The 11,236-nt window shown below is 42.2% G+C and overlaps 1 protein-coding gene across 6 annotated transcripts in view; it reads right to left on the bottom strand.

The window, feature by feature from the left end:
- The window catches only part of CCL28 (C-C motif chemokine ligand 28), a 32,015-nt gene that overhangs the window by 14,104 nt on the left and 6,675 nt on the right, over nucleotides 1–11,236 (bottom strand). Inside the window, exon 1 of one of the 6 annotated variants that reach the window (XM_017896000.1) lies at nucleotides 2,480–3,956. The exons of 2 other annotated variants lie outside the window; for them this stretch is intronic. The gene's annotated coding sequence lies outside the window, so the exon portion shown is untranslated. Of the gene's footprint in view, nucleotides 1–2,309; nucleotides 3,957–11,236 lie in introns of those variants that run through there. 3 more of the 6 variants (XM_017896001.1, XM_017895997.1, XM_017895998.1) reach the window with 3 other exon arrangements.

Genomic DNA, 11,236 nt, shown 5'->3' with positions numbered 1-11,236 from the left:
AAAAAAAAAAAAAAAAAGAAAAGAAAAAAATGATAAGATAATGTTGTGTATCTTAGATCTATATTTAGGTACCTTTTAAATTTTGTTGTATTGTGAATGAGTTTTTAAAAATACTTTTTTCTAATTAGTTAATTTTTATGTATAAGAATTCTATTGATTATTTAATGTTGCTCCAGCAACCTTGCTGAATTTTTTTATTTGTAATAGTTTGGAATAGATACTCGTTTTATAGTAAATCATCATTTTTATCTCTTTCTTTCTCAATTCCTGTGTGTAGGAAATAAAGGTTTTTTCTCTTTTAAAATCTGTTACTTTGCTAAATGCCTACAACAGTGCCTAGCCCATTGAAAGTTCAACACATAATTTTAAATTGCTGTGGTGGATCAATCTATTTTCTTCCTTGCCTTCCTGGGATAAACCATACATATTCATAACATATTAATTTTTATATCTTGTATAAGATTTCCTATTTATTAATATTTTTGCACCTCTGTTCATAAATTCATCTATACTTTTACACCCTGCTACCATCCTTCCATGTTTTGGGTATTAAGGGTATGTTAATCTCAACAATGCATTGGGTAGTCTTCTCTGTTCTTCCATCCTTTGAAAGAGTTTGTATAAGGCAAAGATTTTCGGTTCTTCCAATTTTTGGTAAAACTTCAAAAACTATCTAGGCCTGGTGTCTGAGGAAAGATAAAGTTTAAGTTGGATTTGTTAGTGTCTTACTTGTGTGTGTGTGTGTGTGTGTGTGTAAATAAATATATATATATTTACATATATATTTATTATTTTTCCAAGAAATTGTTCATTTTATCCACAATTTCTACTTTATTCTCACAAAATTTCATAGCTTTATCTTACTGTATTTGCAGTCATGACTCTTTTTTTAAATTCTTAGTGTTTGAAGAGAAGTTTCCTGTGCAAAGTAGCAGTTTAAAAGTTTGAGCCAGGTGTGGTGGCTCATACCTATAATCCCACTACTTTGGGAGACTGAGGTGGGAGGATTGCTTGAGGCCAGGAGTTCAGGACCAGCCTGGGCAAAATAGTGAGACCCTGTCTCTACAAAAAATTTAAAAGATTAGCCAGGCATTGTGGCCCACCTACTGGGAGGCTAAGGCAGGGGGATCGCTTGAGCCCAGGAGTTGGAGGCTTTGATCCGCCACTGCGTTACAGGAAAGGGGTCCCCATCCACACCCCAAGAGAGGGTTATTGGATCTCACGCAAGAAAGAATTTAGGGCAACTCCGCTGTCCAAAGTGAAGGCAAGTTTATTAAGAAAGCAAAGGAATAAAAGAATGGCTACTTCACAGAGCAGCCCTGAGGGCGACTGGTTGCTCATTTGTATGGTTATTTCCTGATTATATGCTAAATAAGGAGTGGACTATTCATGTCCTCCCCCTCCTTTTTTTTTGAGAGGGAGTCTCCTCTGTCGCCCAGGCTGGAGAGCAGAGGCACGATCTCTGCTCACTGCAAGCTCTGCCTCCTGGCTCAGCCTCCCCAGTAGCTGGGACTACAGGCCCCCACCAGCACACCTGGCTAATTTTTTTTGTATTTTTAGTAGAGATAGGGTTTGTGTTAACCAGGATGGTCTCATCTCCTGACCTCGTGATCCGCCCGCCTCGGCCTCCCAAAGTGCTGGGATTACAGGCGTGAGCCACCCCGCCCGGCCCATGTCTCCCCTTTTTAGACCATAGGGTACCCTCTTGACGTTGCCATGGCATTTGTAAACTGTCATGGCGCTGATGGGAGTGTAGTAGTGAGAGCGACCAGAAGTTACTCTTGGGGCCATTTTGGTTTTGGTAGGATTAGGTGACTTCTTCACTGCAACCTGTTTTATTAGCAAGGTCTTTTATGACCTGTATTTTTTGCTGACCTATCTCATCCTGTGACTTAGATGGGAAGGCAGCTTAGTAGGTTTCAGCCTCATTTTACTTAGCTCCTATTTTAAGATGTAGTTGCTCTGGTTCACTCGCCTCTGACAATTGCATTGCAGCCTGGGCGACAGAGACCTTGTCTCTAATAATAAATACATGTTTGGATCTAAATAATAATATATATTTATAAACTTACAAGTGTAAGTTGCTTAGAAACAAAGCATTCAACTCATGGGTTAAAGAGGAAACCACAAAATCTTATTCTGGAAAATAGTGAAAGTACTATTTATTATAATGGGTGGGATACAGTTAAATTTAGCCCTAAATGCATTTATTTAAAACACATATACGGAAAAAACGTGTGTTCAACTAAAAACCCGGAAAAGGAAAATCAGAAGAAACAAAGCACGAGAAAACAAAAGAAAAGCACGACCTTACGGCGCTTTGCGGCTGTCGCGCTATTGGTATCTGTAGTCGTGGCTGCTGCGGACCAGGAGACTGAAGTGGAAAACCGCGGGCGGTAGCGGAAGCCGAGACCAAGGAAGAGAGCGGGAAGTGCAGAGTGACAGCAACAAGAAACTGGTGGCGCCGGACGTCGTTTACCTGGGCGACGTCCAGTTGCCCTTCCGGCCTCTGCGCGTGCGCAACCTGGTTGGCGCCCCTGACCTGGTGAGCAGGTTTCTTTAAGGCCGTGGAAGGTTCCTACCGGCGCGGGGAGAGGACCGGGCGTGAAGGAGCTGCCCAAGTATAACAAGTACTACGCGAAGGGTAGGGTGGAGTCCCAGGCATTGCTTGACGGCCGGACGCCGAGACGCCCACGTCTCCCGCAAGCGCACGCCTGGACCCAGGGGAGCCGGCTGGGGCGCCCGGGACCAGGCCTGGCCTACCGCGGGCTGCCCTTCACAGAGCTGCAGGAGAAATCTAGTTGTATTGTGCACGCATTCCCTTAACCCTTACTAGTGTTTTTTTGATTGATCAGTTTTTGATGCGGGTATGTTAAAATCTCACAGTTACTGGGATTGTGCCAGTTTTTGTTTGTTTGTTTTCCTTCTTGCAATTCTGTCTACTTTTCTGATATAACACTTGGGGTTATGTTTTTAGACGCCTAAGTATCTTGCTGGTCCACAGCCAGGATTAGAATGAGGCAGGAGCCTCAGGTGCAGAATTTAAGGAACCGCCAAAAGAACTCCGTAATGAAGATGAGCAATATTTGGATGCAATATTTTTCAAAATAAAAATTAATGCAAAAAAGTTATGATTAGCAAAATGCTGCAATTTTAAATAAAAACAAAATCTGACTGCATTTTCACAACTCGATCACCTCTCTTGCCTCACAGGAGTCTGAGATAGCTTTTCGGTGAAGTGAACTTTTTATCTTTCGGTAAGATTCCTCTGTTTCTACTGTAGCTTTTGCTTAAATAGTATTTTCTGTTATTGACATTGCTACACTAATCTTTTGGTTTGTATTCATTTATTCTATCCTTTTGCGTTTTAAATCCTTTTCTTTGCTTTTATTCTTTCTGTTGGAAAGGTATTTTCTGTATTTCCTTTATTAATATTTTCTACCAAAATTTAGGCTGAGTTGAGTCAAGAAAATCTCCCTTGGGAAAATGTCTGCAGTATCTAGTACTGACATGTTTCTTTTTGAATCGTATAAGTGTGTTATTTTACTAATGAAAGTGATAGTCATGTCAGTAAAATTCTAGAAGCATTTATAGAGTGCTGCCTACATTGTATCAGTCTTTGTAACAGACAGCGAGTATATAAGAATTAATAAGTCATAGTACCTGCTCTCAGGGCGCCTACAATTAGCAGACTTTTTTTTTTCTTTTTTTCCTTCAGATGGGATCTTGCTCTGTCACCCAAGCCAGTGCACACCACCATGCCCGGCTAATTTCTTTATTTTTTTGTAGAGATGGAGTCTCACTTTATGCCCAGGCTGAGCAGACATTTTTCTAACATTGTCTCATTGGACATCTCTGCTGCATTTAACACTTGCCCATTCCTTCCTTGAAAATTTCCATATTCTTAGTTACTAGTCTCTTCTAATTTTCTGAATAATGAGAAACTATGGCCAGGCGCGGTGGCTCACGCCTGTAATCCCAGCACTTTGGGAGGCTGAGGCAGGTGGATCACAAGATCAGAAGTTCAAGACCAGCCTGGCCAAGATGGTGAAACCCCATCTGTACTAAAAATACAAAAAATTAGCCGGGCATGGTAGCAGACGCCTGTAATCCCAGCTACTTAGGAGGCTGAGGCAGCGAATTGCTTGAACCCGGGAGGTGGAGGTTGCAGTGAGTCAAGATTGTGCCACTGCACTCCAGCCTGGGTCACAGAGCGAGACTCCATCTCATTAAAAAAAAAAAAAAAAAAACAAATTACTTTCTCTGCTTCTTGAATGCGTCCTCCTTTGCCCTTTCCTCAATAGTTAGCATTCTCAAAATTCCATCCCTAACCTACTGCTCTTTTCTTTCCACATCTCATGTTTAAAATTTTTACTATGTTGGTAACTTCAAAATGTGTTTTTTACCTCTACCCAAATACTCTGATGTATATCCACCTGCTATTGAACATGCACTTGGATATCCCACAGGCACCCCAAACTCAACAGAGCCCCAACTGAAGCCATCATCTCCTGCCACTTTAAATCTACTTCTGTTTTCCTTTTCTCATCTCATTTAATCACTTTGTACTGTTATCCAAGTGTAATTCCATCTTCCTTCTGCACTCCCATGGCCAGCCAAATTCCTGTAGATTGTATTTTCCTTAACGCTTTTCACATCTGTCTCCTCTTCATCCTTGTTACCACTCTTAGTTCAGGACCTCATTAATTGGCTTCTGGACTGCTGAACCTCTCAGTTGTCTACTTTTTTCCAATTTTGTCATTTCCCCATTTGAATCTGAGGTCCCACAGTACCTTGTGCTTTCCTATATTTTTGTCTTTACCATGTATGAAATTAAGTCTATGACTGTCTTTTGACTGTAAGCTCCCACAGGGTATCTTTGTAACCCCCCACCACATAGCACATTGTCTAGTATTAGTGCTAAGTAAGTTTCTTGGACTGAACTAAGCTCTGTTCTTATTAGTGTTTCATTTTTATCTTGTTTTAAGGCTTTTAATGTCAAAAATATTTTTGCTTTTTTTCTAGGAATAGTATTTTCAGTTTTTGGTCAAGGTCTTATGTCCCAAATTACCTACAATTACACAGTGCTTTTCATAGGTACCATCCCTGCACATTGAAGTAATTAGGGGTCAGTAAATATAATAAATCATTTGTTTGCTATATATAATATTTTAAAGATGTTTTTAGTATCTGAATAAAAGCATTCCTATTTGTCTTATTATGGTGTTATTTCTTTTCTTTCCTTTTTTCTTTTCTTCTTTTTTTTTGGAGATGGTCTTGCTCTGTTGCCTTGGCTGGAGTGCAATGGTGCAATCATGGTTCACTGCGGCCTTGAATGCCTAGGCTCAAGTGATCCTCCTGCCTTAGCTGCCCAAGTAGCTGGGAATACAGGTGCACCCACTACGCCTGGCTAGTTTTTAAAAATTTTTGCAGAAACAGGGTGTTGTATGTTGCCCAGGCTGGTCTCAAACTCCTAACCTCAAGCGATCCTCCCACCTCAGCCTCCCAAAGTGCAAGGATTATAGGCATGAGCCACTGCACCTGGCCTTATTCTGGTGTTATTTCTATTAGCTTTGGATTGTCATTATTATTCCCAGTATTAAGTATATGGATGATTTTCCAGGAATGTGAGTCCCTGTTTTGGTTCTGTCTATGATCCAGTTTTGGTCACCAGACGGCTGTAAAGATCTCTCAGTGCTCAAGAACTGTTGGCACTGCACATCAAATTTGTGATACAAAAATTAGATTCTGGGTTTTGTTGTTGGAGAACGGTATCTCATTCTACTGCCCAGGCAGACCTCGAACTCCTAGACTCAAGCTATCCTCCCACCTTTGTCTCCCTAAGTGCTGGGATTACAGGTGTGAGCCACCGTGCCTGGCAGATTTTGGGTTTTAAGGAAAGGATCCTGCTATTGTAGAGAGGTGAACCGCTTCCTCGCTTAGTTATATAGGATCTCACTACTCAAAGTGTGGTACCCAGAGCCACAACAATGGCATCACCTGGGAGCTGATTAGAAATGCAGTTTGAAAAGCACTGGTACTGTATACAGAACACAGCAAAATAGAAACAGTAAAGAAAGGCACATGCAATTATTGCAGAAAGGATTTGCAGACTAAAGATAAAAATGATAGATTCACTTAGCTACTAGCAGTGTCTCAAGACTGACTGCAATTTAAGAAGCACAGTCTGAGTGCGGTGGCTCACACCTGTAATCCCAGCATTTTGGGAGGCCGAGGTGGATGGATCATGAGGTCAGGAGTTCGAGACCAGCCTGGCCAACATGGTGAAACCCCCCCATCTCTACTAAAAATACAAAAAATTAGCTGGATGTGGTGGCAGGCACCTGTAATCCCAGCTACTCAGGAGGCTGAGACAGGAGAATTGCTTGAACCTGGGAGGCAAAGGTTGCAGCAAGCAGAGACCACACCACTGCACTCCAGCCTGGGCAACAGAGCAAGACTCCATCTAAAAAAAGAAAAAAAATGTTCAGAATGTGGTTAGAATACATCCCTCCATTCTCATGGACCTCACGCCTTAGTGTAGCCAGATCGTGTGGTGGGTGCTGACAGATGGCCACTGCTGTCACTAAGTGGGCAGGAAAGACTCAATAATCCATGATATGTGGAACTGCTATTCCCAAGTAAAGTCCTCCAAGATACTTTTTGGAACCCTGGGATAATATTTGGGGGCATGGAGAGTGGATGGGGATTTTTCTTTGCTTTAACATGATACAGACACTAGAGTGGTCAGGGGATAGTCTTGAAGGGGTTTGGATAATTTTGTGCCATGAAAACATCCTGAGAGGCTTTGTAGCATGGTACTTAAACATGTAGAGACTACCAGGTTTAAATTCTGTTTCTGCTACCTACTAGCTGACCTTGGGTGAGTTAATTCTCTGTGTCTCAATCCTGTTATCTGTAATCTGGGGGTGGTCCTAGCATCTACCTCAGGGTTATTGTGAAGATTGCATGAGTTTGTATATTTAAGTGCTTAGAACAGGAGTGACAACAGATAGCACTCAATAAACGGAAACAAAAAGGACATATGTGGGCCAATATGCAGTACAGTCCCTGGCTCAGTAAGTATACAGGTGCCCATTAAGTGTTTGTGGAATGTGCCACTTGTTTATTTGTTTTCCCTCAGTTTCAAACTCACCCTTAATTTCCTTTCTATGAAATTGAGATTGGCCCTTAAATATTTTTCCTTGGCTAGCTGGCACGTTGTTAAACTTTATCTGTAGAAGATATTGAAGGGACATTGCAGGAAGAGGAGGTTTTCCTTCCTGGCTCCAGGGTCCTCTCATCAGATTCCTGTAGATGCAGCTCCTGCAGTGCTTTAGCTTCTTCAGTGCATGGCAATTAGTAGCACCCCTACAGGCAGGTTTGTAGCCCAGTGCCTCCAGTGAGATGCTTCCCTGTGACAGACTTTCCCCTACAAACTAGAAGGTGGATATCCAGCATGTTCTGCCAGTACAGACCAGGTGACTTTTCTGCCATTTGGTGAGCCATGGCTGGATCTCAGCTGGAGAGGGTAAGGGTGCAGGAACTCTTCCTTGAGTGATCTGTTTTTGCCCTTGGAATATCTGCTTTTCCTACATTCCTTAAAATTATCTTTCTTTCTAGCCTATTTCTTGTTATAGTTAATAATTTGTTCATATTAAACTTTCAAATTATCTGGTTTCTGTCTCCTAATAGGACCCTGATTGATATTAATAATAAATGAATAAATGAAACATTAACATTCCCAGTTGTTCTGAGAAGTTTAAATGTTTTATATAAGATGAAGCTGCAGATTTTCAGAATTTTTGTGTTAAATAGATTTACTGTTATCTATGATTAAAATATGTGTTAAGACAATATGTAGATTGTGATCCTGTTTCTGTTTTATTTATTTATTTTTTATTTTGTATTTTTATTTTTCTTCTGAGATGGAGTTTTGCTCTGTCGCCCAGGCTGGAGTGCAGTGGTGTGATCTTGGCTCACTGCAAACTCCACTTCCCAGGTTCACGCCATTCTCCTGCCTCAGCCTCCCGAGTGGCTGGGACTACAGGCGCCTGCCACCACGCCCAGCTAATTTTTTTTTTAGTAGAGACGGGGTTTCACCATGTTAGCCAGGATGGTCTTGATCTCCTGACCTCAGTCTCCCAAAGTGCTGAGATTACAGGCGTGAGCCACCGCACCCGGCCATCCTGTTTCTGTTTTAAAAAATTGGTGTGTGCTGGTTCCAAGATGGCCGAATAGGAACAGCTCCAGTCTACAGCTCTCAGTGTGAGCGATGCAAAAGATGGGTGATTTCTGCATTTCCAACTGAGGTACCGGGTTCATCTCACTGGGGCTTGTCGGACAGTGGGTGCAGTCCACGGAGTGTGAGCCGAAGCGGGGTGGGGTGTTGTCTCACTGGGAAAGTGCAAGGGGTCGGGGAATTCCCTTTCCTAGCCAAGGGAAGCCATGACAGATGGTACCTGGAAAATCAGGACACTCCCACCCTAATACTGCACTTTTCCAATGGTCTTAGCAAACAGCACACCAGTAGATTATATCCCGCGCCTGGCTCAGAGGGTCCCATGCCCACGGAGCCTTGCTCACTGCTAGCACAGCAGTCTGAGATCAAACTGCAAGGCAGCAGCGAGGCTGGGGGACAGGCGTCCGCCATTGCTGAGGCTTGAGTAGGTAAACAAAGAGGCCGGGAAGCTCGAACTGGGTGGAGCGCACCACAGCTCAAGGAGGCCTGTCTGCCTCTGTAGTCCTCACCTCTGGGAGCAGGGCATAACTGAACAAAAGACAGCAGAAACTTCTGCAGACTTAAAACGTCCCTGTCTGACAGCTTTGAAGAGAGCAGTGGTTTTCCCAGCATGGAGTTTGAGATCCAAGAACAGACAGATTGCCTCCTCAAGTGGGTCCTTGACCCCCCGAGTAGCCTAACTGTGAGACTTGTCCCAGTAGGGGCCAACTGACACCTCATACAGCCGGGTGCCCCTCTGAGACCAAGCTTCCAGAGGAAGGATCAGGCAGCAACATGTGCTGTTCTGCAGCCTCCACTGGTGATACCCAGGCAAACAGGGTCTGGAATGAACCTCTAGCAAACTCCAACAGACCTGCAGCTGAGAGTCCTGACTATTAGAAGGAAAACTAACCAACAGAAACGACATTGACACCAAAACCCCATCTGTATGTCATCATCATCAAAGACCAAAGGTAGATAAAACCACAAAGATGGGGAGAAACCAGAGCAGAAAAGCTAAAAATTCTGAAAATCAGAGTGCCTCTTCTTCTCCAAAGGAATGCAGCTCCTCGCCAGCAACGGAACAAAGCTGGACAGAGAATAAATTTGACAAGTTGAGAGAAGAAGGCTTCAGACGATCGGTAATAACAAACTTCTCTGAGCTAAAGGAGCATGTTTGAACGCATTGCAAAGAAGCTAAAAACCTTGAAAAAAGATTAGATGAATGCCTAACTAGAATAAACAGCATAGAGAAGACCTTAAGGGACCGGATGGAGCTGAAAACCATGGCACAAGAACTATGTGATGCATGCACAAGCTTCGGTAGCCGATTCAATCAAGTGGAAGAAAGGGTATCAGTGATTGAAGATCAAATGAATAAGATGAAGCGAGAAGAGAAGTTTAGAGAAAAAAGAGTGAAAAGAAACGAACAAAGCCTCCAAGAAATACGGGACTATGTGAAAAGACCAAATCTACATCTGATTGGTGTACCTGAAAGTGACGGGGAGAATGGAACCAAGTTAGAAAACACTCTTCAGAATATTATCCAGGAGAACTTCCCCAAACTAGCAAGGCAGGCCAACATTCAAATTCAGGAAATATAGAGAATGCCACAAAGATACTCCTCGAGAAGAGCAACTCCAAGACAAATAATTGTCAGATTCACCAAAGCTGAAATGAAGGAAAAAATATTAAGGGCAGCCAAAGGGAAACCCATCAGACTAACATGTTAGGCGGATCTCTCAGCAGAAACTCTACAAGCCAGAAGACAGTGGAGGCCAATATTCAACATTCTTAAAGAAAAGAATTTTCAACCCAGAATTTCATATCCAGCCAAATTAAGCTTCATAAGTGAAGGAGAAATAAAATCCTTTACAGACGAACAAATGCTGAGAGATTCTGTCACCACCAGGCCTGCCCTACAAGAGCTCCTGAAGGAAGCACTAAACATGGAAAGGAACAACCGGTACCAGCCACTGCAAAAACATGGCAAATTGTAAAGACCCTCTATGATAGGAGGAAACTGCATCAACTAATGAGCAAAATAACCTGCTAACGTCATAATGACAGGATCAAATTCACACATAACAGTATTAACCTTAAATATATATGGGATAAATGCTCCAATTGAAAGACTCAGACTGGCAAATTGGATAAAAAGTCAAGACCCATCAGTTTCCTGTATTCAGGAGACCCATCTCACATGGAGAGACACACATAGGCTCAAAATAAAGGGATGGAGGAAGATCTACCAAGCAAATGAAAACAAAACAAAACAAAAAAGCAGGGGTTGCATTCCTAGTCTCTGATAAAACAGACTTTAAACCAACAAAGATCAAAAGAGACAAAGAAGGCTGTTACATAATGGTAAAGGGATCAATTCAAGAAGAAGAGCTAACTATCCTAAATATATGTACACCCAATACAGGAACACCCAGATTCATAAAGCAAGTCCTTAGAGACCTACAAAGAGACTTAGACTCCCACACAGTAATAGTGGGAGACTCTAACATCCCACTGTCAACATTAGATAGATCAACGAGACAGAAAGTTAAAATGGATATCCAGGGATTGAACTCAGCTCTGCACCAAGCAGACCTAATAGACATCTACAGAACTCTCCACCCCAAATCAACAGAATATACATTTTTCTCAGCACCACATCACACTTATTACAAAACTGACCACATAGTTGGAAGTAAAGCACTCCTCAGCAAATGTAAAAGAACAGAAATTATAACAAACTGTCTCTCAGACCACAGTGCAATCAAACTAGAACTCAGGATTAAGAAACTCATTCAAAACCACTCAACTGCATGGAAACTGAACAACCTGCTCCTGAATGACTACTGGGTACATAATAAAATGAAGGCAGAAATAAAAATGTTCTTTGAAACCAATGAGAACAAAGACACAACATACCAGAATCTCTGGGACACATTTAAAGCAGTATGTAGAGGGAAATTTATAGCACTAAATGCCCACAAGAGAAAGCAAGAAAGATCTAAAATTGAC

This window comes from Rhinopithecus bieti, unplaced genomic scaffold, assembly GCF_001698545.2.
Source record: "Rhinopithecus bieti isolate Rb0 unplaced genomic scaffold, ASM169854v2 scaffold_28024, whole genome shotgun sequence".
Lineage (NCBI taxonomy): Eukaryota > Metazoa > Chordata > Mammalia > Primates > Cercopithecidae > Rhinopithecus > Rhinopithecus bieti.
This window is presented reverse-complemented; position numbering and strand designations above follow the sequence as displayed.